The sequence below is a fragment of the Bubalus kerabau genome, chromosome 1 (assembly GCF_029407905.1).
Source record: "Bubalus kerabau isolate K-KA32 ecotype Philippines breed swamp buffalo chromosome 1, PCC_UOA_SB_1v2, whole genome shotgun sequence".
NCBI lineage: Eukaryota > Metazoa > Chordata > Mammalia > Artiodactyla > Bovidae > Bubalus > Bubalus kerabau.
In genome coordinates this window covers 235,265,220-235,287,571 of record NC_073624.1, presented here as the reverse complement: position 1 = coordinate 235,287,571, position 22,352 = coordinate 235,265,220, and the positions used below count along the sequence as shown (strand labels likewise).

Genomic DNA, 22,352 nt, shown 5'->3' with positions numbered 1-22,352 from the left:
ATCAAGGTCTTCTGGACAATTAGCCTCAAAGTTCTTTCCATGACATCATCTGCCTTTGAAAAAAAAATGAGAATAGTGATCATAACCTACGCATATAGATGCTATTTCTCAAAGTGTAATTTCTAAGGGTTAAAAATATGATCCTTCATATAAATATAGAGCGAACATATGCCCAAAATTTAATTTATTAATCAGGAAACCAGCAGGATAGTAACACTGATTCAAAGAGCATTTGAGGAAAAGAGATTCATATGGACAGGAAAGACATGCCAAAATAAGTTTGCTATATGTGTTAGGTTTGAGTGATCAGGGCAATAAAATTGTGATCTTTTTGATAATTTCCTGCAGTGGAAAGTAATTGTTTTAAATCTCCACTGGACAAAGATCCACCAATTAACATTAACTTTATAGAGTGTGGTTCCGAATAAAACGATAATGACAAAAGTACAAGCCGTAAGGCTTCCCTGGTGGCTCTGTGGTGAAGAGCCCACCTGCTGAGGTAGGAGACGTGGATTCAATCCCTGATCTGGGAAGATCCCACGTGCCACAGAGCAACAAAGCCCGTGTGCCGCAACTACTGAGCCTGTGCCCTAGAGCCGGAGAACTGCCACTACCGAGCCCACATGCCACAGCTACGGAAGCCTTCATGCCCCGGAGCCTGTGCTCTGCAACAGGAGAGGCCACCGCAACAAGAAGCCCGCACACTGTGAGGAAGAGTAACCCCTGCTCACTCCAAGTGGGGAAAAGCCTGTGTAGCAACAAAGACCCAGCACAGCCAAAAATAAACAAATAGCAATATAAGTTCTAGAATTCAATAATCCTTGGGTGATCCAGTTAGACCATGACCCAACACACTCCAGCACTGAAGGGACATGCAGTCATCCTTTTCAAAGTTGTAATAATTTTTTTAATCATTTATCAAGGTCATTTACATTTTGGTAGGCATTATGTTAGCACTTTGGGCTTCCCAGGTAGCATTGCTGGTAAAGAACCTACCTGCCAATGCAGGAGACATAAGAGACGCGGGTTCAATCCCTGGATGGGGAGGATCCCCTGGAGGAGGCCATGGCCACCCACTCCATTATCCTTGCCTGGGAAATCCCATGGACAGAGAAGCCTGGCAGGGTACAGTCCATAGGGTCGCACAGAGTCGGACATGATTGAAGCAACTTAGCATGCACAAATGCATATTAGCAGTTTGCATATATTCATGTGATCTTAATAACCACAGCCTATAAGATGGTTACTGTAATTGCCCCATTTTTACAGATTAGAAAAGTGAGTAACAAATGGGTTAAGTGACTTGCCCAAGGTCAAAGGCTAATAAATGGCATGGCAGAGATTTAATTGCATGCTGATGACAGCATCCTCCTCCAGGGGATCTTCCTGACCCAGGGATCAAACCCAGGTCTCCTGCATTGCAGGCAGATTCTTTACGGTCTGACCTACCAGGGAAGCCCTGGAGCACAGGAGGAGCACCTTAAACACCTGTCCTCTCCAGGCCTGTACCCTCTGTGCCAGATATGAGTTCTCTTGACCCAGAAGTTCCCATTAGAGCACCTGGGCAGAAAGGAGCTGCATCTCCTGCCCCTCATCTTAAAGAAGAGGTTTGGTTACCTTGCCCTGACAGAAAGTCAATGGGAAGCCATGTGATTTGTGGAGCCTGGCTTTCTCAAGCAGAGATGGATGGCCAAGGTCAGGCTGGCCTCTAGGGTAAGTAGGGTGGCGCTGGGCCAGTGGGCTCTCCTGGGAGGGCCATGCACACGAAGAATAGCAATTTTTAATGCAGCTGTGAGCCACTTTTGAAAGGAATTTACTTCCAAAGCTTTGATCTTGGATCCTTGTAGCTGAAGTCTGCATTTTTCCATGGTGAGAACTCCAAGCTGGCTTCTGACAAGACGCAGCATAGGATTAAGAGGGTTTTTTTTTTTCTCTCTCTCTCAATTCTTGAGGTTTAAGCTAGATACATCTAATTCTTGAGATGTGCTCACGCAACAGTGATGAAAGCAGTGAAAGTGTGCTGAGATTTGTAAAGCCCTACTGATTTTTGCTATTTCCAAATCAAGCTGAGGTATTCGAAATGGTTTATTTCTCACTTTGAAATGGTGCATCTACTGTGTGCATGCGTGTTTCCAGGTTCCAGAAGTTTACGTAAATTAAATACCAAAGTACCATATAGGCCAGAGGTTAACACCTGTTTCCGTAATGACTCAGCCATGCTCCTTCCCATACATGTTATCTATGGGTGATTTTACGCAACAAGAGCACAACTAAGTAGTGTGAAAAAGGGTGATCCACAAAGTCTGAATTATTCACTACCTGGGCCTGACAGAAGGAAGATGCCAACCCCTGATCTGGGCTTTCAACCTATTTTGCATTCTTTCCAGGGAATGACGAAGGAAATACACTTGGCACACAACTGTAGCTACTTGAACAGAACTTCTTTGCCTATGATAACAGGGGAAGGTATTGGGTTAGCCAAAAATTTCATCCAGGTTTTTGTAACATATTATGGAAAAACTCGAACAAATTTTTGGCCACCCAGTATCATCAAAAGCTTAACAATATGAATTTTGTAGCTACTCAGCCAATGCATTTTAATTCTCCCTTCATTTTTATACTGCAGTCTCTAAGCTTTTTGCTCAAGGCAGGAGAATTTAGCAAGACAACAGGCTTGGAAGCTAGCTGTGGATGGAGAAGGGATCTTCTAAATTCTTTAGCTCCCATTCAATACAGAGTCAGGCTGCTACTTCTGCAAAGTAGAGAGATCTGTACCCTACTCCCAGCGGTCAGTTCTATCCACAAATAAAGAACCACATTTTTCCTACATAGGCAGGACTTTGTAGCTCTGGCTGAAAGGAACAGATATGAAACGATTTGGTCCCTTTTCAGATTCTAACTTCCGGTTAGCACTGCCTCCCTATACTGTCACTGCCTCAGTTCCTATAAATGAAGGCTGAATGTTGATCTTCTGGTCTCTGCTCAATGATTCCCCATTGCCAGAAGTCATGTGCAGATGCAATAGACAAAGGGAAACAGGGGAAGAGTGTTTAAAAAAAAAATTAACGTGAGAAATTGGAAAGACCTAGATATCACCCATGGGCTCACAAAGAGTAGGACACAACTGAGCAACTAACACACACAGATACCACCCAATAAACTTGCAGTGAGTTATTTGATTCATCTGTTCATTTATTCATTCAATTGACATTTAATAAGCACCTAAAACATGTCAGGCACTGACCTAAATTCTCAAGATTCAGAAGTTAACACAACAGGCAACAACGCTACCTCCTGGGGCTTATGTTCTAATATGAGGACAAAGTAAATGAGTAAAAATTGCAAATTGTGATCCCTGCTATGAAGGAAATCACCAGGGTGAAATTATGGAGGGTAACAGGGAACCTATTTAGAATCTTCATTGCCTAGCACAGTACCTGGCACATAGAATATGCACCTTTTTAAATGATTGAATATAAAACTAGATATTTAAAATGCTTTATTTGCTGTCACTTCTATGTGGCCAGCTCACAGCAACTCTGTTACGTAGAACAGGACTAAAACAAAGAAAAGACAGGCCTATAAGGCATTCCTTGCCTCCAAGGAAATTATGATGAACAAAACAAATTATCTTTCCAAAGAATTTGCAATGAAAAGGCACGTACTTTATGAAGCTCTGTTTCAACAAACTAACCTGGAAATCAGAATTGCTCTCAGTGGTTAAGAGAACAAGACCTCAACTCAAACATCATGGGTTCCAGATCAGATTCTGACACTCACCTAACATGATTTCTGGCAAATTCTTAACTTTTCCAAGCCTCAGTGCCTCATTTTTAAACTGGGTCCTCCAAAAAAACATTACCTACCTCTTAGTGTTATTAGCAGGATTCAGTAATTTAACATTATGAGCTCCACTCAGCAATGAGCTCTGCACGTGCTGTGCCTTCAATAAATACAGTTCCTTCGCCTTGTGCGCCTGCTTCCTTATCTGGGTAAAGAAGATAAGGACAGGGGTACTCTTTCTGCCCCCTTCTGATGCCTATGTCAGAAGCTTTCTCTATCTCCTTTATACTTTAATAAAACTTTATTACACAAAAGCTCTGAGTGATCAAGCCTCGTCTCTGGCCCCAGATTGAATTCTTCTCCTCCAGGGGCCGAGAATCCCAGTGTATTCGCGTGATTCAACAACAACCTTTCACAGTCTTTCATCTTGGGGGCTCGTCCGGGATCCTTCAGGACAAGATGGGAGCTAACAATTCTAGCCTCACTCCTTTGAACTGTATCTTGAAAAACTGGGATAGATTTGATCCCCAGGGCTTAAAGAAGACACACCTGGTCTTCCTATGTGATACTGCATGGCCACGGTATCCATTGGAGGACGGCGAATGGTGGCCAGTTGAAGGGTCTCTTAAGTATAATACTGTTCTACAATTAGACTGAATGGGTAGAAGTAGCATATGTGTTGCCCTTTTTCTCTCTGCGAAATATGCCAGACTTATGTCCTAAGGGTATAGATTTGGGTGTGAAACCTTCAGCTCCCTCCTGTCCTCTTACTTTGCCCCCGTACCTGGGACTCCAAACTTGGATTCAAACTGCCCACATGGAAGTCCAAACAACTCCTGTCTCAGTACGACCTCAGACTACTCTGGTTTCAGTAGAAACCATCAAAGTAAGAGATGAGATGGAGGACAGGAGACAAAGAGAAGAGGAAAAACAGGTTTCTCCAATCTATCCCTGGGATCATATACACAGAGCAGCCAGGGAGACTGAGGAACAGCCACACAAGCTGTTGCCTCTTTATGAAACATCCACCGGGAGAAATAATCAGTCTGTGAGAGTTAATAAGCCTTTCTCTTATCAAGAAATACAAAGAATCAAGGAGGATCTGGGAGACTATTTAGAGGACCCAGAAAAATATATTAGAGCTTTTAAAGGTGTTACTCTGCTTTATGACCTCACTTGGAAGGATGTGATGTATATCTTGGGACAAACGCTAACTCCCTAGTCAAAGACTCGAGTTTTGGGAAAAGCGGTTGCTTATGGAGATGAAATGGCTTGGTAATGAATCAGTAGGGAAGAGGGAGAAAGAGATAGCAGCCCTCCCCACTGGGAATCAGGCGGTCCCAACTATAGAACCAGACTGGGACTACAATGCAGCTAAAGGAAGATGGGATCAGAGTCATTTTGTTAGATGTATTCTTGAAGGACTTAGGCAGGCGCGTTCTAAGCCTTAAAACTATGGCAAATTGGCAGACAGAACAGGAGGAGAATGAAGCTCCTGGTAAATTCCTAGATAGACTGAGAGAAGCCCTTCGCAGATTCACTGAGACTGATCCCGAAAGTGAAGTGGGAAAAGTGATCTTAAAGGATAGATTTCTCACTCAGTCGGCTCCAGATATCCGCAGTAAGCTATTAAAAAGGGTGTATGGACAAAATCAGTCTTTAGATACTCTGTTACAACTGGCTCAGACAGTCTATTATGGTAAGGAATATGAGGAAAAGAAAGAAAGGCAAAAAAAAAAAAAAGACAAAGGAAAAGGCGGAAGCCTTCGCCATGGCTATGAAAAACGTTCTTAAACAGCCTGAGAAAAATGCCCAGAGGGACCCAGGTGAAAAGGGATGGGCTTGCTATTACTGTGGAAAGGAGGGGCACCTCAAGCGGGATTGCCCTCAGGCATCTAAGCCGCCCCCGGCTCCATGTCCGGTCTGCAAAGGACCACACTGGAAGAGAGACTGCCCCCAGAGGCGTAGGTCTCCAGGGTCGGACTCTCAAGACAATCAGGACTGAAGGTGCCCGGGGGTCCCCACACAAGCTCCCGTCCTAATTACACCTGAGGAACCCCGGGTATTAATAATTGTGGGGGGCCAATCCATCGATTTCCTTTTAGATACTGGGGCAACTTATTCTGTGCTTACCGAAGCCCCTGGCCCACTTTCTTCCCGATCCGCTTCTGTAATGGGACTGTCTGGACGAGCCAAAAGGTATTATTTCAGTTATTCTTTATCTTGCAACTGGGATTCTGTGCTGTTTTCACACGAGTTTTCTGATCGTGCCAGAATCTCCCTTACCCCTTTTGGGTAGGGATATACTGAGCAAGGTTCATGCCTCTGTTTTCATGAATATGGAGCCCTCCCTTTCTCTCCCTTTAGTTGAACAAAATGCAAATCCTAGAGTATGGGCTGATGGAAAATCTGTGGGTCGAGCACAAAATGCTATTCCTGTAGTTGTTAAGCTCAAAGACCCACACGTATTTCCACATAAGAAGCAGTATCCACTGAAACCTGAAGTTAAGGAAGGGTTAAAACCCATCATTGAAAATTTAAAGGAGCAGGGACTATTAATTTCCCTGTAACAGTCCTAGCAACACTCCTATTTTGGGTATAAAGAAATCAAATGATAAATGGAGACTAGTTCAAGATTTACGAATAATAAATGAGGCTGTAGTTCCTTTACACTCCGAGGTGCCTAATCCTTATACTCTGTTGTCTGAAATTCCTGAACAGGCCAAATATTTCTCAGTAATTGATTTAAAGGATGCCTTCTATTCAGTTCCTTTGGCGGAAGAAAGTCAATTTCTATTTGCCTTCTATTTGCCTACACAATCAGCTGCTCAGTTAACCTGGACAGTTTTGCCCCAGGGATTTCATGACAGTCCTCACCTATTTGGACAAAGTTTGTCACGAGATCTACAAAACTTTAATAGCTCTGAAGCAGTGGTGTTACAATATTTTGCTCTGTGCTGAAACAGAGGAAGCTTGTTCTCGAGCCTCAGAAGATTTCTTAAACTTTCTGGCAGACTGTGGTTACAAGGCATCAAAAGAAAAGGCTCAGCTTTGTCAACAATTGGTTAGATATCTGGGCCTAATCATATCAGAAGGGACTAGGGCCATAGGCCCTGAGAGAATTAAACCTATACTAAATCATTCCCTACCTATGACTTTAAGACAATTGAGAGGATTTTTGGGAATCACAGGTTACTGTCGAATTTGGATTCCGGGTTACTGGGAACTTGCCCGGCCTTTATATAAACTTATAGCTGAAACTCAGCAGGCCCAAACCGACAAACTGGTTTGGTCTCCAGAAACTCAAAAGGCTTTTAAGGTTCTTCAGACTGCTCTCCTGCAAGCTCCAGCTCTTAGCTTGCCCACAGGGTCAGAATTTAATTTGTCACTGAAAGAAAAGGTGTGGCATTGGGAGTTTTGACACAACCCCGAGGGTTGTGTGTCAAACCAGCAACCTATTGCTTATCTAAGCAGAGAATTAGATGTAGTTTCATGTGGGTGGCCCCACTGCCTAAGAGTAATTGGGGCAGCGGCTTTATTAGCACCTGAAGCTTTAAAAATGGTTGAATGGATGAATGAATGGATGAAACCTTACTGTACTGACTTCTCATGATGTGAGTGGAATCTTAAATTCTAAGGTTAATATTTGGATGACAGACAGTAGGCTTCTTAAGTATCAGTCATTGTTGTTAGAAGGACCAGTAACTAAGCTTAAAGTTTGTGGAAATTTAAATCCTGCCACTTTCCTTCCTGAGAAGGAAAATGAAACACCTGATTATAATTGTTCTCAATTCCTAACTTTAAACTATGCAGCTTGGTAGGATCTAAAGGATACCCCATTAGACAATCCTGACATGGAAATATTTACAGATGGCAGTTCTTTTGTTAGGGATGGAAAGCATAAAGCAGGTTACGCCGTGGTGACTGCTGAACAGGTTTTGGAAGCAAAATCTTTCCCCCAGGGAACCAGTGCTCTGTTAGCAGAGCTTGTGGCCCTGACCCGAGCTCTAGAGTTAAGCAAAGGGCAGCGGATGGGCCTGATAATCTATGTGAGTCTACTTCTGCTGACTCCAAATACCCTAAGTCTGCCGTTGGATCCTCAAGACACTGCCTTCCTGTCCTGGGCTCACGCTTATGCTGCATTCCACAATCGGTCTAACTGCTGGGTCTGCGGAGCGCTCCCCTCTTCGTCAGTGGAAGGCTTCCCGTGGTGGACATCCCCACTTCAAGGAAAAGACTTTCTCCAAGTCTGTGAATACCTTCAACAACAATCACATGCGATGCCTCTTCTTCATCTGATGACATCTACCAACCCTAAAATGGACTGGTGCAACACTTTGCACTTTAACTATGGACATGATGTGACTTTTAATTTTGATTCTGAATGTTGTGTTTTTGCTGTTTGCTCCCTGCATCTGTAATTGTATAACTGGATTTGTTTCTAGCCACATGAAAGCTTTTAAGTTACAAATGGTTGCTCAAACTCCTGCTACTGCTGTAGCTTCCTCCAGCTACTATTTGGGCCCCCTGGATCAGATATCCTCAATATGAGGATTAGGAGAATATGTTGCCTCACCAATTTAGGGACAACGCCCCAGTCAGCTCGGAAGTAGTTATGGAACGAGAACGACGCCCCTTTTCCCTAGGCAACATAATTCTCCTAAAAAGAAAAGGGGGGAATGAGAGAGTCAGTTCCTAGGCAGGTTGATAGGGAGTCTAGGGGTCCCCAAGGAGAGAGGGATCTGGAATTCTCAAGGAGGAAGAAAGGACAAACTTTTTTTCTTTCTCCACATTCCTGAGGATTATATAACAATAATGTATCCTGCCTAAGGACAGTCTTTGGATTCAACCTTCTGTTATCTTAAAATGTTAATTATGGGAGTAGACCTGGTCTTTACAAGGATGTATCTTGCCTGAGGACAGTGTTATCTTAAAATGTAAATTATGGGAGTAGGTCTGATGAGGTCTTTACAACCTCCAGATAGTCTTTGGATTATATAACTTCATTGTTAACACTAGCAAGTGGGTACTCTTTCTGCCCCCTTCTGATGCCTATGTCAGAAGCTTTCTCTATCTCCTTTATACTTTAATAAAACTTTATTACACCAAAAAAAAAAAAAAAAGAAGATAAGGACACCTACCTACCTCACAGTAGTGGTGAGAGGATTAAATGAATTAATCCACGTAAAGCACCTACAACAGTAAGTGCTCAGTGAGTGTTAGCCAGTATTACTATTAATCTGATCTACATGCTGGTGATTGTTTGAGAAAACCCATCCCATTTTAAAATCAGAAATACGGAATGTGAGTCCTGGATGTCTGAGAAAATTCTGCACAGAAATTTCAACAACTGAGTCAGACCCACCTAGACCACTGATTCTCCTGAAATAATTTATTCATCACTTGTGTTTGTTGGGGGGGGGCAGTGGCAAAAGGGGGTGAATCCAGCATTGCTCTAAGTATCTTAAGGTTTGTTTGTATGTATGTATGACTACATACGGAGAAGGCAATGGCACCCCACTCCAGTACTCTTGCCTGGAAAATCCCATGGATGGAGGAGCCTGGTAGGCTGTAGTCCATGGGGTCGCCAAGAGTCAGACATGACTGAGCAACTTCTTTTTCACTTTTCACTTTCATGCATTGGGGAAGGAAATGGCAACCCACTCCAGTGTTCTTGCCTGGAGAATTCCAGGGGCGGGGGAGCCTAGTGGGCTTCTGTCGATGGGGTCGCACAGAGTCGGACACGACTGAAGCAACTTAGCAGCATGACTACATGCATTATCACCTCCTCTGAGGTTTTATTACAATTACTTTCAATTATTTTCATTTAGGAGGAGAAGGGGACGACAGAGGATGAGATGACTGGATGGCATCATCGACTCAATGGACATGAGTTTGAGTAAACTCTGGGAGTTGGTGATGGACAGGGAGGCCTGGTGTGCTGCAGTCCATGGGGTCACAAAGAGTCAGACACAGCTGAGCGACTGAACTGAACTTTCATTTACAGATCACATTCTTCTTTGTATTACTATACTGTTTCCCTGGTTCCTAGCATTGGAGGAGGGCTGCGAGTGGAGCAGTCATATGGTCTATCATCTCTTCATGCTGAAAATTTGTTTCCGCACGAGACTGTAAGTCCCATGTGGGCAGGGGCCATAGCTATTTGGATCTCACTGTGTTCCCAGTGCTGAGGAGGTACATTTGGGGTTTGGGCTATGTGTTATCATAGGTACATAAAGACAAGGATACAGAGGACCAGAAGAAACAGGCGGTATGACTCAGAGTCTATGCCCAGCATGAGACCCAACCTTCTGATAAGGAAGTGTGCACATGACCCAGGCCAGCACCCACGATACAGGGATGGACATTTGATTTCATCTGAACCAATCAGTCCTCTCTCCTCTCTCAAAGAGCCCTCTCTCTTTGAAGAAAGAATCAGCCGTTTCTCCAAAAGAAAAGGTTGGAACATTTCTTTTCCTCTCTGGATACAAGCTCTGAGAATGAAAGCCTGAAGCTATCTGAGGGTGTTTTCCCCTGCATGGAGAAAACTTACCTGGAGCAGAAGCAAAATGACCACACACAGAAGATGCTGAGAAGAGAAATGAGAGGTTTAGACAGTACTCACGTGTCTTGTCACCGAGGCCACCTCTCCACCTGCCATTTCCACAATTTATGTCAAAGAAACAGCTGGAGAGTAATTAAAACAGTAAAAACTGACTCTATTCAAGACTATTGCAATAGGGCAAAAGAAACCTCAGTATAGAGCTGGGATTGTTCTGAAAACAACATGGAAAGGTGGGAATTTATAGCCAAAAAACAGGGTTTAGGGGGTCACTGGATGGAAAATTACAAAGAGAAAACATACAAGAGACTTACTAAATTGACCTAACAGAATCTTCACTGAAAACAGGCCAGCGTGATCAGACATCACCCAGGGGATGGTGGAGGATGAAGAACCCAGTTAACTTAATTGACCCAATGAAGGGTGATTAGAAATGGAGAATAGAGGATTCTTGGCTAAAACTGACTTGGGTGAAAGAAAGTGAAAGTGAAGTTGCTCAGTCCTGTCGACTCTTTGTGACCCCATGGACTGTAGCCTACCAGGCTCAACCATCCATGGCATTCTCCAGGAAAGAGTACTGGAGTGGGTTGCCATTTCCTTCTCCAGGAGATCTTCCCAACCCAGGGATAGAACCTGGGTCTCCTGCATTGCAGGCAGACACTTTACCATCTGAGCCACCAGGGAAGTCTGACTTCCTGACGTAGGTGAGTTCCTGCTAAAACTGGATTTTACAGTGAGGTGCACAGATGGGCCTAGGAGGAGGGACAAGGAACCTGACTAAACTTTGGTCAGGTCGAGACACTTCGTCATTGACACATACCAAAGCTTAAGCCCAGTGTTTACACAGACCCACCCTTTTGCTTATGCCAGTTCAAGTTCTTTTTTTCCATATATCCAAAAGTCTAAAATGCTCAAAGAAGGGGTTGTGCAGAACCATGAAAATGACAATATAACTATCACTTGTTGAGAGCTTCCTCTGTGTCACACACTGTATTAAATATGGTTTTCTGCATCATTTCACCAAATATAATTCTATGAGGTAGACAGTAATATTATCCCCATTTTCACACTGGGGAAACAGGCACAGTTATCAAGTAATTTTCCCACGTTCAGAAGGTGGCTGATTCAAGACTCAAACTTTATCCATCTGACATCAGGGCCCATCACAGTCAGACACCAACACCAGTGTATCTTCAGGTATGGTTCCTGGCTTCCCTCATAGCTCAGTCAGTAAAGAATCTGCCTGCAATGCAGGAGACCTGGGTTTGATTCCTGGGTCAGGAAGATCCCCTGGAGAAGGAAATGGCAACCCACTCCAGTATTCTTGCCTGGAAAATCCCACGGACAGAGGAGCCTGGTGGGCTACAGTCCATGCAGTTGCAAGAGTCAGACATGACTTAGTGACTAAACCACCATGGTTCCTGGACCACCTGCATTAGGATTACTTAGAGTACTTACGTCAAATAAAGATTACCAGAAATCACTCTTGTTTACTGAATTAGAAGTTTAGTGTGGGGATTAACTACAGTTTAATAAAGGGGTGGAGGCTATGTCAGGAGAGACCAGAACATACCATTTTCTTGGGAATACATCCCTCACAGTTATGCACACTATTCATCAAAATAGATGCAGCCAGTGCTAATATTATTTCAACCCTTGACAGTACGAGGAGTAAAGAGAAGGACAACCGGACAAATGGACAAGATGTGAGACACCATTTGCCCAGTCTTCCCTCTCCTCCTGGGCTTCCCAGGTGGCTCAGTGGTAAAGAATCCACCTGCCACGCAGGAGATCCACATTCAGTCCCTGGGTGGGAAGATCTCCTGGAGGAGGAAATGGTAACCCATTCCAGTATTCTTGCCTGGGAAATCCCATGGACAGGGGAGCCTGGTGGGCTACAGTCCATGGGGTCACAGGCGTTGGACATGACTGAGCATGCACGATCCACTCCACTCCCTCTCCTTCATGCCCAGTTGAAGCTACTGACTTCATAAGAGCACATCAATGGTAAACAAGTTTTGCAAAATTGGCTCACAGAATATTATAAGTAATCCTCCCCCATGTCCATCTTCAGCATGTAGCTTAGAACTCCAAGGAGATTAGGTCATCCCTACACAAGTTCTTTATTTTAACAAACAATTCAGACACATTCCATGAAAGCACTTTGAACTCCAAGAAGAATTAAGTTAGATAATAACAGGAAGTTATTAAGCTAAGCTTCATTCCACTTTGCCACTTTTTCTCTGAAATTGCTTTGCTTTCTCTCATTTTGGAAAGACTTTTTCATTTTATTCTCACATTTGGGTTTGTTTGGGTATTTTCCCCCAACAGAAATGCTTTCTTACAGCTCCTTCACTGACTTGTGTTTTATTTATTATACTTCACCCCCCCCCCATTAAGTTTCTCCCTGGAAAGGTTTTATCTGTATGTTGCAGATTCACCTCTCTCCTGAACCCCCACTAAGAGATGATGGGCAGCTGTCTTTATTATTTGTCAGTTACACTCCACCAGCAAGAATCACATTTCCACAGAAAGGAAGAAGCGGAATAATAACCATGAACGCTTAAGTTCAGTACCTGGCTACCTGGCTCTTATGAGTGAGAAGAGATCATGCCCAGCTTTACAATTCTATCGTAAATGTACTCAATTTCATTGTCGCTTCTGTTAACAGGTCCAGAGTGCATTTTCTGCAATAGCTGCGACTCTTGAAGCCAACATAGGGGGGACAGAAACCCTCTGGACTGAAGAAAGCCTAAGACTTACATGGGCATATGGCAGACCAAGCCCATTAAAAAATTTTTGTGAAATTGTTTTTCTAAGTCATACTATGATCTCTCCAGATTTCCTCCAGGCAATTACTTTTCACACTGTACTAAACAGATGAAGCTGCTAAAGGTGGAAAGAGACCAGCCCTGGAAACCTGGAAATTTCTATTCCTACCTGGACTTCCCCAAGGGAGGAGCATTCAGTGACTCAGCACACCTGTAAGCCATCAGGACTCACCTAACAAGACACTGAGGGAAGGAAAGACACGCTCTGAGCTACTGCATTTGAACCAAGAACCAGGCTAAACCATGAGAACATAAAATTAACAAGCAAAGTTCTGGCCCTCATGGAACTTACAGCCAAGTAAAGATAAACTATTTCAAGAGTAACAAGTGCTACAGAAGGGAAGTCAGGGGGAAGGAGGGTAGCTTGAGCATATAAGAGGGGTCCCACCTAATCTTCAAAGCCTGTTAGTTAGAGCTCAGTGAACTCTGGAAGTGACCCCAAACAACCGACTCAGGATTGATGATGGTAAGAGGTATATTTAGAGAGATGACCTTCCACAGAGGACTAGCTGTGCTAATCACTTCACCCTCTCTTTTTGAAATTGTCATGGTATCTGACTCCTTTCTCTGAGATCATTAGCCACTGGACCACTTTTGCAGTATAGGATACTCCCCAAGCATAAGATAATTTCCCAGATAATCTTCCAAATATTTTACATTTTACTTCATTTATATATTATTCACATGTTATCTATTACAAGAAAACTTCACCGTTCTTATTTGAAAGCTACAGAACACTGAGAAATGGACTAAAGATGCTTCACATTTATTGAGTTCTTAATGAAAGCAATCTAGTGTGTTAAGCATATTTACATGAACCGTATCTTTTGAATCCTTACAAAACACTGTAAAACAGATATTGCATGTTTTTCTACGTACAGATAGAGAAACCGAGACTGAGGCAGAAAATAACTTACCAAAGGTTGCAAGTGGCAGAGCTCAAGTTGAACATAGGCCACAGGAAGCCAGAGCCCCTGAAGCTACCCTCAGGATGCGCTGCCCGCATTATGATGAGACCAGAAAAACCCACAACTACTTGGCAGAGTTGATAGTCAACATAAGCATTCATTTTTCAGCAAAGACACTCACTTATGAATACTCATGACCACAAACACTTGCTTTTCTGGGTCTAATGTTATTAATGGGTCCCTCATGTTGTTAATACTAGAAAGATTTTTAACATTATACCCTTGCATTCAGAAAGGTAAACAGATACTTGATTTCAATGGGTGGAAAGTACAAGAAATTGATACAGAAATGGAAGGAGCAATGTACAAAGCCTTGAAATCACAGACTCACTGTTAGGAAGGGACCTCTCAGGACCAAGAAGAGAGCTGTTCCAACTCTTCTGCAGCATAGCTCTGGCAGCTAGCCAAGCTTCTACAGTGGCTTGTTCTCAAACTTGAGTGTGACCAGAATTGCCTGGAAAGCTTGTTAAAACACAAATCGCTGGGTCCCACCCCTACAGCTTCTGACTGGGGGTTCTGAGTGAGGTTTGAGAATCTGCATGTCTAAGGTGCTCCCAGGTGATGATAATAATGCTGATCCAGGGCCATGGCTTCCAGATCTAGACCAAGTTCTTTGTTTAAAGATGGAGAAGCTGAGGCCAAGCAAAATGAAGTGACTTGCCCAGCATCACACCACCAGTTACTGACACAGCCAGAAGTCAAGCATATGGTCACTGTTATTCCTCCTCTCCCTCTTATTCCCCCTTTAATTTGTTTGTTTTTCCTTTATAACCACTGGATGCTTGTCCATCACTAGAGTAAACATGTGGTGTTAGGGAGTAATCACATTGAAAAATAGAGTAGGGCTGTGCCTCTACACTAAACTATCTTGAAGTCATTCTTAAATGCTCCTTAGTTTTCCACTCTTATATTTAATAAGCACTCTCGTGCACTCTACTTTACCCAAGGTCAATACAAAAAATTCATGGAAAGCCTCTTTTTTGAAGTCAGGCATCCCAGTTTTCCATACAAACCTTAAGACTCAGGTTGCTTCTCCATGTGACTCTCACAGTCTGTGTGTCAGAGACAAGAGCCCGTGTCCAGCATTAGTTCTGCCTTGGAGCATCAGTCTTCTGGCCTCAGGTTATTTTTCAACTTCTTGAATGAGGAGCATAACCTCTTAGGTCCCTGTTAAAACTCCAACTTTCTAAAGAGTTGAGTCAAAGTGGAAGCAACGTGCCTGAAAGCAAAGTGAGCCCGAATGACAATGAATTCTGTTTAAATAGCACTCCCATTACACACAACCACTGGGAAAGAATCATAGCATCCGGGAGAATAACGTTGCAGCAATGATGGCGAGCAGGTGGGAAGAGAGGTAGGAAGCCGTGTGGGGCTGGGTTGGAAAAGATGGGCCCAATGGATCAGCACATTCACAGCAATTCATTCTGTTTACCCGCCCCCTTCCCCTTCTTTCCAAAGTATAAACAGATCCATGACACACTGAGGATGTTTTAATACCCCTTTCATTTATAATGATTTCTCAATTCCGTGTAGCAAATAGACTAGAGAGGCAAAGGATGCTTGAGCATTTTTACAACAAGAAAAGACGCTGTGAAGAGACACAGGGTATTACTCATTAAAGGAAAATCCTCTCCCTCTGTCGCAGCAAAACATATGCCAACCAGGAATATTAGGAAGCCAAATTCGTCCGCATTTAGGTAAAAGGATGAAACTGTCAAAATACTACAGCACTATCATTTTGGAATTAAGACCTGTCAAGGAACAAAGGAAACTATCTTAGGTGCATAATCTGCGGAGAGTCAAGGTCAGAAGCGAGTGGGTCCTTCTTATTTTATTCATTTTTTCCACAGGTACGAAAAGATTACATCTAGCAGATGGAGGCTTTTAGCATAAAATAAGCTCCTGTGGCTGCGTTTACTTGCAACAACAAGAAATATACAGCTACAGATGGCCATCTGTTTCTTCATTTTAAGGTAGAGGGCAAAGAAAGTTTTTCAACTTTAGTTTTTTTGACTTTACGGAATAATCATTATTTTTAAGCACAGACATCATTAACCGCTCCCATATTGTCCAGCCTCATTCAGTTGGTCCCTCCCCTGACTACTTCTTCCAGTTCATCCCCGTGCACCAAGAAGTTCCTTCAGCCAATCATGTCCTCAGAGAGTCACTTACAGTTGGAATACCTAGCACAGCAAAACAGAACAAACAAAAAATGCTGCCCAAATAGCCAGGCCATGAACCTTAGGGAGAGCGAGCAAAATTCAAATGAATACAGTTTAACTAGTTAGATACTAGTCTGGGGTTTTCCAAATGCCAATTTCAGAAGTCAGGTTACAGAGCCAGCTTGGAAAATCCTCCTAAAGGCTGAGAGCAGGGGCTCCCAAGATAGACTCCCAATTTTCTCTTTCCCACACAGAGACTGGCAAGAAGGACACAACATCCCAACGCCCTTTGCAATTACCCATTATCTTTTTAGGGTTGTCACTGCAAGAGAATGGATTGGGGCGTGTATGCATACTCCGTCATTCAGTTCTGTCTGACTCTTTGCAACCCCATGGACTGTAGCCCACCAAATTCCTCTGTCCATAGAATTTCCCAGGCTAGAAAGAATACTAGAGTGGGTTGCCCTTTCCTACTCTAGGGGATCTAGATCCCCTAGATTGATCCCGTCAGGGATTGATCCCGTGTCTCTTGTATCTCCTGTCTATCTTTACCACTGTGCCACCTCACGGGCTATAACTAAAACAATTTTGTTTCATTTCTCTGGTAGAGGTCTGCAAATCAGTAAACTTACATAAAGAAGCTAAATTACCTAGATAACAGCATTTTTCCTCCTGAATCAAATTAACAGATGCAAAAGACAAAATTTCCTACTTCATGGTGGTATAGTTCATCCTCAGCTATGAGATAGACACATCCTAAAATACCCTCATCTCTTTAGACACACATTAGGACAAAGCATTTAAGCTAACTATGTCCTGGAAACTAAACATATGAACTTATTACTGACTCTGAGGAAAGGCATGATGGACTTTTCTAACTAAAGGAGTACCACCAATCCTATAATAGAACTAAGGCGAGGCTCACTGCTTTGCCATACTGACCCATGCTACCCCTTCTGCTTCTTACGCTAGGCCAAAGATCTGTCCTTCTGTAACTTCAGAAGAGCAAGCCTGACTTGCTATAAAGTAATATTTTGGCCACCTGATGCAAAGAACTGACTCATTGGAAAAGACCCTGATGCTGGGAAAGATTGAAGGCAGGAGAAGGGGATGACAGAGGATGAGATGGTTGGATGGCATCACCAGCTCGATGGACGTGAATTTGAGCAAGCTCCAGGAGTTGGTGATGGACAGGGAACCCTGGTGTTCTGCAGTCCATGGGGTAGCAAAGAGTCAGACATGACTGAGCGACCAAACTGAACTGACTGAACCTTGGAGCTCCATAAGTCAGTATTTTTTACAGGCCTATTCTTTGCACATATTCGAACACAATTATGCCCCACACTGAACTTGTGCTGGCCTGTAACACCAATTCATGCAAAGAAACACTGGCCCATTACTTCTTAAAAACAAACTGATCTGGGAGACAGTGTGGATTTTGTTGATTCTGAGTATTTAAGGATATTCTGAGAACCAATATTTTAAGGTTCTACAACTGTGCTGTTCTTTACAGTAGCAACAAGCTACAGGTAGCTGTTTTTAAATGACGTTGCATACTTTTTTTCTGATTTTAATATATTTATTTTTTATGGGAGGAGAATTGCTTTACAATATTCTGTTGATTTCTGCCATATATCAACATGAATGGGTCATAGATACACATATGTTCCCTCCCTCTTGAACCTCCGTCCCACCTCCCACCCCATCTCACTCCTCTATGTTATCACAGAGCACCAGATCTGAACTCCCTGCATCATACAGTAAGTTTCCACTGGCTATCTAATTTTACATATGGTAATGTATATGTTTCAATACTACTCCCAGTTCCTTATTCACTATTATATTGCCATATCTCAGGTCCTCAATAGCTGTGGCTAGTGGCTACCATAATAGACAGAACAGCATAAAACATTTCTATTTTTCCAAAGTTCTTTTAGACACAGCTGCTCTAGAAGCTTAATTTGGAAGGAATCTTTTAGGACTCTCGAGTTTTACTTACCATTTAGGACTTCCTGTATGAAATCCCTAACAGTCTGAAAAAATTTTCTAAAAACAAATACACTAAGATGTTTAAAGCCTGTCTGAGAGAAGTTTATCAAAGTGGTTAAGACCCCAGGTTTGAGGGTTAGAGCTTCATTTGAGACCTAGTTCTTCTACCTGCTGGCTGTGTAATTGAGCTCATCTCCTCATCTCTGAGCCTTGGTTTCTTCACTGTCCATGACCCGTTCACAGCCTCTCCCCACATCCGCCTATAATAACAGAGCCCAATATATTTCAGGAGTTAGAAGGATGGGCCCCATTCCACTTCTTGGGGATGTAGTTCTGTAATGGGTTGTTAGGGGAAACTCTGCTGGGAAGGACTTCCTTGCTCAAATAAAAGAACACCACCCTGGGAAAAGCAGAATTTTGACACTTCCATCCCCTTCTTGCCTACTCTATGGACCTAATGCCTCGAGCTAGTTTATGTGAGAAAAATAAACCCCTATGTCTAAGCTTCCATTAAGTTTGTTTACTGTTACCTACATCCAAAAGCACTCCAAACTGATATTTCATCTTCTATCAGTTAGTATTAAGTTTAGCTGTTTAATTCCACTCCTGGTTATATACACAAAGAAACAAAAGCACTAATTCAAAAAGATACATGCACCCCAGTGTTCACAGCAACATTATTTATAATGGCCAAGATATGGAAGCAACCTAAATGTCCATCAACAGATGAACAGATAAAGATATGGTATATTTATACATACAGCTTCCCAGGTGGCACAGTGGTAAAGAATCTGCCTCCCAATGCAGGGGATGCAAGAGATGCAGCTTCAATGCCTGGGTCGGGAAGAAAATGCCAACCCACTCCAGTATTCTTGCCTGGAAAATTCCAGGGACAGAGGAGCCTGGCAGGCTACAGTTTATGGGGTCACAAAGAGTCTAACATGACTGAGTGACTGAGAAAATATACATATAGACACATATACGTATACTGAATATTATTTATGCAAATAAAAAGGAATGAAATTCTGCCATTTGCAACAATATGGATGGACCTGGAGGGTGCTACACCTAGTGAAATAAGTCAAACAAAGATGAAAATTGTACATTACCACTTTAAAATGTGGAATCTAAAAAATAAATGAGTGAATGCCACAAAACTGAAACAGACTCACAGTCATAGAGAACAAACTAGTGGTTACCAGTAGAGAGAGGGGGAAGTAAGGAGGGACAAGATAGGGTTGGGGGATTAACAGGTACAGACTACTATGCGTTAAATAGATAGCTACAAGGACATACTGTACAGCACAGAGAATACAGCCAGTATTTCATAACTTTAAATGGAATATAATCTCTAAAAATGTTGAATCACTGTGCTATATACCTGTAAATAATGTACTGTTGCAAGTTTATGTAATAATGTACTATATTTCAATTTTTTTAAAGTTTGGCTCTTTTAACAGAAGACCTCAAATAATGGAAGTGGTAAAGATAGAAGTTAATTTCTATCTCAGGTAAAAGGGATCTGAAGTAGACAGTCAAAAGAAGGTATAGCTCCATAGTCATCAGAGCCACTTGCTTCTTTTCTCTTTCAGCTCCATCATCCTAGCCTTTGGTTTCCATCTTCAAACTTATCTACGCTCCTAGATGGCTATTGGAGTGCCTGCCATCACAAAGGCATGCCAAGAATGGATAAATAGGCACTTCTTCCATATGAATTAGCTCCATTTAATAGCCAGAACTACTTAGACGTTCCTCACAACGCTCTCACTTACAGATCATCTGTCAGAACAGCTACAGGCATACCTGCTCACAAAGCAGCCGGGATGCAGTCTTTGAGCTGGGAGTCACTACCACCACAGCAAAACTCCGAGTTCTGCTACTCAGGAATAAAAAGAGACTGACTCTTGGGTGACAATTGTTGTAAGATAAATCAGCTAATACAGATAAAGTTTGGCACAGTGCATGATATAGAGTAAGCTGAACCAAAGCTGAGGGTAGGGTAGGGAGAGAGCAAAATATCTCATTATCATTACTTTTGAGTTGCCATATAACCAGCTGGTCTTTGTTCCATTAATACAGTACTCCCCAAACCTTACTTATTTGTGGTTTTCCAAGATTCATATACCATCCATGCTATTACTTACTATTTTCTCTATATCCATTTGCCTTTTTTTGAGGTATAGTTGGTGTGAGATATTATATAAGCTTCAGATGGACAACATAGAGAAATCACCTTGACTTTTAAACTTAAATGTAAGTAAACCACTTCTATAAATAGGAAACCAATATTCTCCTAGTAAAAAGAATAACTGTGATAAAAATGTTCATTTGGGATATTCCCTAAAACCATCTCATGTGCCACATTTCAGAAAACATTTCCCTATTGAATTCTCTGAAATAAATGACTTTTGTGATTGATTGCCTCAAGTTCACTTTGGTCATTAATCAATCTCTGCTGCTATTTATTTGCTTCATCTAACACTATAAGATGGAGATTATGTATTAAACATCTTTAGTAATTAGCAAAACTGATAATTTCTTTAGGTTCAACCAATCTTTAATAAAAATTGGGGGCAAGAAAAATATGCTTATGGGACTTAACAGAAAGCTGATGCATTCAGCAGCTTTTGTTTTCTCTTTTTGAAGATCTAGACAGAATCCCATTGAGAAGTAATTATTAAACATGATGTCAACTTCAAGTAAGTTCCATATCTTCTCTTAACAGTCTCTAATTGATCTGTATTTTGCTTTCCCAGAAAACTCCTCAACATGACATTCAGTGACCTCCATGATCCCCCCCTGCATTCTTCCACACAGCCTATATTCTCATCAGAGCACACCCAGCATTCTCAAAGCCCCATTCTATTCCTTACCTGCTACTGGCATTTTGATTCCCTCATATGTAAACTGGAAACTTTGCCTCCTGCCCCACTTAACCACTATGTCCATCAAAAGGATAAAATAAGACTATATTGTGAATTTCTTGGAAAGGTGTGAGTCAGTATAGTGTCAGATGATGTCGTCTAAGTCAGCTGCCTTCGTGATGAAGCAGTTCTGAGTATGGGCTCCACATTCAGAGAGCCTGGTTCACCACTTTTCACGTGCTGTGTGACCTTGGAAAGTTACTGTACCTCCCTGTGTCTCAAAGTCTTCCTTTGTAACATGAGGACAGCACTTAATACCACATGCATATTGTGAAGATTCGAAGAATTAATACACATAAAGCACCTAGAAAAGTTCCCTGCACGTAATGAATTCTCGGAACCTGTTAGCGATTATTGCTATTATTGTCTCCAAACAGTAGGCTGTATGCTGTGCTTAGTCCCTCAGTCATGTCTGACTCTTTGCGACCCCATGGACTGTAGCCCGCCAGGCTCCTCTGTCCATGGGGATTCTCCAGGCAAGAATACTGGAGTGGGTTGCCATGCCATCTTCCAAGCAATCTTCCCAACCCAGGGATTGAACCTAGGTCTCCTGCATTGCAGACAGATTCTTTACTGTTTGAGCCATTAGGGAAGCCCAAGAATACTGGAGTGAATAACCTATCCCTTCTCCAGGGGATCTTCCAGACCCAGGAATTGAACTGGGGTGTCCTGCATTGCAGGTGGATTCTTTACCAGCTGAGATACTGCTAAGTCGCTTCAGTCGTGTCCGACTCTGTGCGACCCTATGGACTGCAGCCTATCAGGCTTCTCCGTCCATGGGATTCTCCAGGCAAGAACACTGGAGTGGGTTGTCATTTCCTTCTCCAATGCATGAAAGTGGAAAGTGAAAGTGAAGTTGCTCAGTCGTGTCTGACTCTTAGCAACCCCATGGACTGCAGCCTACCAGGCTCCTCCATCCATGGGATTTTCCGGGCAACAGTACTGGAGTGGGGTGCCATTGCCTTCTCCCAGCTGAGATACTAGGGAAGCCCAAAAGTGACTTTCATGGGATGGGCATGCTACATCGCTTCAGTCATGTCTGACTCTTTGCAACCCCGTGGACTATAGCCCCCCAGGCTCCTCTCTATCTATGGAATTTTCCAGGCAAGAATACTGGAGTGGGTGGCCATTCC

The 22,352-nt window shown here is 42.7% G+C and overlaps 1 long non-coding RNA gene across 2 annotated transcripts; it reads left to right on the top strand.

The window, feature by feature from the left end:
- The first annotated feature begins 15,429 nt into the window (after positions 1 to 15,429).
- LOC129636528 (uncharacterized) lies at positions 15,430 to 21,459 on the top strand. Of its 2 annotated transcripts, XR_008706982.1 has the most exons (4): positions 15,430 to 15,498; positions 15,995 to 16,117; positions 19,888 to 20,548; positions 21,052 to 21,459. It is a non-coding gene; the product is annotated as an uncharacterized LOC129636528 (long non-coding RNA). The 2 variants fall into 2 exon arrangements; XR_008706978.1 differs by lacking the exon at positions 21,052 to 21,459 and having other exon boundaries at positions 19,888 to 20,638.
- The last annotated feature ends 893 nt before the right edge of the window (positions 21,460 to 22,352 follow it).